This window comes from Penaeus vannamei, chromosome 1, assembly GCF_042767895.1.
Source record: "Penaeus vannamei isolate JL-2024 chromosome 1, ASM4276789v1, whole genome shotgun sequence".
Classification (NCBI taxonomy): Eukaryota; Metazoa; Arthropoda; class Malacostraca; order Decapoda; family Penaeidae; genus Penaeus; species Penaeus vannamei.
Window position 1 is genome coordinate 4379771 of NC_091549.1, and position 4269 is coordinate 4384039.

Consider the following 4269-nt stretch of genomic DNA (forward strand, 5'->3'; position numbering starts at 1 on the left):
ACGAAAACGAAACAGAAAACAAGAAACTAAGAAGAAAAACACAAAACAGACACAACCACAAAGACAGATCCCAGCAGAGAGAGGAAGCCCCCTCCTCTGCGCAGGGGAAACTCAGATAAAAACGAGATTTGCGGCGCCCCTGGCCACGCCCCGGGGACCAAGGCAGGCAGACAACCCGGGGAGAGAACAAAGGGCAGCGGTGTGGGCGCGGGCGGGCCGGTGGGCTTGGCGTGGGCGGTGAGTTGTTAGTCATGGGTGTCGTGTGGAAAGGTGGGCGTAGGAGTATGTGTGTTTGTGGTAGTAGATAGGTAGATAGAGAGAGAGGGAAAAGAGAGTGAGTAAGAGAGAGAGACAGAGAGAGAGAGAGAGAGAGAGAGAGAGAGAGAGAGAGAGAGAGAGAGAGAGAGAGAGAGAGAGAGAGAGACAGAGAGAGAAAGAGAGAGAATGAAAGAAAAAGAGAAAGAGAGAATACAAACAGGTAGATAGATAGAGAATGAGACAGAGAGAGAAAAGAGAGGGAATAAGAGAGAGAGAAAAAAAAGAAAGAGGGAGAGAGAGAAAAAAAGAAAGAGAGAGAGAGAGAAAGAAAGAAAGAAATAAATAAAGAGAGAGAAAATATAAATACGTAGTTAGACAGAGAATGAGACAAAGAAAGAAAGAAAAAGGAGAGAGAGAAAACAAATCAACAAGCAATGATACCAAAATAATACTAACAAAACCACCATTTGAGAACGTGAAGGTGAACCACCATCCAGGATAGAATGCTGCGCTGCAATACACGCAATGCAACTGTATCATACGACAGCATGAACACAGCGAACATGGCAACTAGATTCTCCGGCTCGTCTTTCAGTATGCACGGGGTTTCTCTCGCCATTTCACACGTGGCTTCATTCATGTGCAATTCTTCGTGGTATGGGTTTGCAATTTTTTTGGTTTTGTTTGTTTTTTTGTTTTGTTTTGTTTTTTGTTTTTTGTTTTTCATCTGGTTGTTATTGTGTGTTTTGTTTTATGTTTGTGCTGACTTCTTCTTTTTATATGGAAGAAAAACCCATAATGCACAAACTAGATTCATCAATAAATCTAGTTTGTGCATTGTGGGTTTTTCTTCCATTTTATCAACACGGTATTGTGTTTTTCATTGCTTCTTTATATATATATATATATATATATATATATATATATATATATATATATATATATATATATATATATATATATATATATATATATATATATTATTTTTTTTTTTTTTTTATTTTTTTTTTTTTTCAGTGTTTTTTTTTTTATGTTTTTACCGTTTTTTTTTCTTTTTTTTCGAAAGAAGAAAATCTTCCATTAACGAAGGAATTTCCGAGGCTTGGCTACCATCATTACGAAGATATCTCTAAAAATAAAAAAATCCAGAATTTTATTTTTTGTAACGACCTCTGCTGACCTGCCAAGCAGATGGAGAAAGCGGGAATAATCTTTCCCTCTCTTTGACCTCAAAAAGGGTGAGGGTTGAGGTCAAGAATCGCGAGGAGGGAGGGAAGGATGGAGGGAGGGGGGGGGGTCAAGGACTAGGTGTGGGGGAAGGAAAGTTGGGAGAGGACGGGGGGGGGGGGCGAGGGGGAAGGAACGGAGGGGGGGGAGGGAGGGCGAGGGGAAAAGAGGGAGGGGGGGAGGGGCGAGGGGAAAGGAGGGAGGGAGGGAGAGGGGGAGGGGTGAAGGATGATGTCAAAAGGGTAGGGGTGAGAGGAGAGGGATGGATGGGGGTGGGGAGGGGGGGGAGGGAAGGGAGGGGATAGGTTAAAACGGGTTCTGTCTCTGGAACTCTCTTTCTCTCATGCTTTCCTTTTTAACTCTCTCTCATTCCCCTTCGTCGCTGTAATTCCTTCACGCCTTCGTCTCACTGTTTCCTTCGCTAATGACTAATTTTATGCTACTGATGACCTGTTTATTTATTTATTTTCTTCTATTTCTTTATTACTATTCCTGTCATATCTATTGGTGTCTCTCCATCTGTCATTGTCTCTATCTCTTTTGTCTCCCTCCCTCATCCTCTATCTATTCCATCGCCTCCCCCCCCTCTCTTTGTCTTTTTCTCTCTCTCTTTTTTCTCTTTCCTTACATTTCTCACTCTTTCTCTCTCACTTTCCGTTAGGGGTGTGATGTAAGCTTTTGTGTCAATAAATTTATTTATTTTCTTGTCTCTCTCTCTCTCTCTCTCTCTCTCTCTCACTCTCCGCCTCTCCCCCGCCCTCTCTCTTTCCCTGCTTCTTTCTCTTCTATATATTTTCTTTCTCTCTTTCTCTCTATCTATCCCCCTTTTTCTCTTCTTCTCTCTGTATATATCCATGTTTGCCAAACCGAAGTAAGACTGACTCCAATGGAAAGGAATGTTGCTACGTTTTCCCGGTGAAGATAACCTCTATTTCGAGAACCTTTCCCTCTCTCTCTCTCTTCCCTCCTCTCCATCCCTCTCTTCGCTCTCTCTTTCCCTTCTTCTCTTTCTCTCTCTCTCTTCCTTACCCATTTTCTCTCTCCTTTGCTGTGTATATATCCATGTTTACCAAACCGAAGTAAGATTGACTCCCGGTGAAGATAACTTTTATTTCGGGAACCCTTCCCTCTCTCTCTCTCTCTCTCTTCCCGCCTCTCCAACCCTCTCTTCGCTCTCTCCTTCCATCCTTCTCTTTTTTTCTCTCTCTCTCTCTCTCCCTTTCCCCCTTCCTCTCTGAATATATTCCATGTTTGGCCAAACCGAAGAAAGATTGACTTCCGGAGAAGATAACCTTTATTTTGAGAACCTTTCCCTCTCTCTCTCTCCCTTCCCTCTCTTCCCTCTCTGTCTTTCCCTCCTCTTTCTCTCTCTCCCTTTCCCCCTTCCTCTCTGTATATATTCCATGTTTGGCCAAACCGAAGAAAGATTGACTGCAAGGTAAAGGAATGTCGCTTCGCTTTCCCGGTGAAGATAACCTTTATTTTGAGAACCTTTCCTTCTCTCTCTCTCCCTTCCCGCCTCACCATCCTTCTCTTCGCTCTCTCTTTCCCTCCTTCTCTTTCTCTCTCTTCCTTATATATTCCGTTTTCCATATATTCTGTATATATTCCATGTTTGGCCAAACCGAAGAAAGATTGACTGCAAGGGAAAGGAATGTCGTTTCGCTTTCCCGGTGAAAATAACCTTTATATTGAGAACCTTTCCCTCTCTCTCTCTCCCCCTTCCCTCTCTTCGCTCTCTCTTTCCCTCCTTCTCTTTCTCTCTCTCCTTTCCCCCTTTCCTCTCTGTATATATTCCATGTTTGGCCAAACCGAAGAAAGATTGACTGCAAGGGAAAGGAATGTCGCTTCGCTTTCCCGGTGAAAATAACCTTTATTTTGAGAACCTTTCCTTCTCTCTCTCTTTTCCCTCTCTTCGCTCTCTCTTTCCCTCCTTCTCTTTATCTCTCTTCCTTATATATTCCGTATTCCATTTATTCTGTATATATTCCATGTTTGGCCAAACCGAAGTTAGATTGACTGCAAGGGAAAGGAATGTCGTTTCGGTTTCTCGGTGAAGATAACCTTTATTTTGAGACCTATGAGTCATGCACGAGAGATCCGCAAGCCAGTGGGCGTCTCAGCCTCTTCGCGTCATGCACGGAGGAAATAGAAGAGAAGAAGAAAGAAAGAATGAGGAAAAATGATAAATATAGGAAATTAGATTAATGAAAACGGTACTCAAAGCGTTATGGAGAAAGTCAGTGACCTACAAAAGAGTTCTCGATTTATGTGTGGCAAATTTGTTTTCTTTTTTTTTTCTAGCGTTCTTTTTTATTGTTTTCTCTTTTCTTCTTTTTTGTTCGCTCATCTCGTCTGCAATTACGGTCATCTCGGGTTGATTAAGGTCATGAGCAAGCAATGACACAGGGAGTTTTGCTTTCAAGTCCGGCTGGGAGTGTGTTTCTGCTTTTTTTTTTTTTTTTTTTTTGCTTTCTCTTTTTTATTTGTTTCTCTTTTCTTTTCTTTTTTTGTTTTTTTTTTCTCTCTCACTCTCTTTCTCTCTCTCTCTCTCTCTCCCTCCCTCCCTCTCCCTCTCTAGTCATTTATCTTTCATTCTCTCTCTCTCTATCCATCTCTCTCTTTCTAGCTATCCGTCTCTCTCCCTCTCTCTCTCTCTCGCTCTCTCTCTCTCTCTCTCCCTCTCTCTCTCTCTCTCTCTCTCTCTCTCTCTCTCTCTCTCTTATTTATTCATAAACTAATTCAATTTCTCCGTCTCTTTTTCCCATACTTCAGAAATTGTAT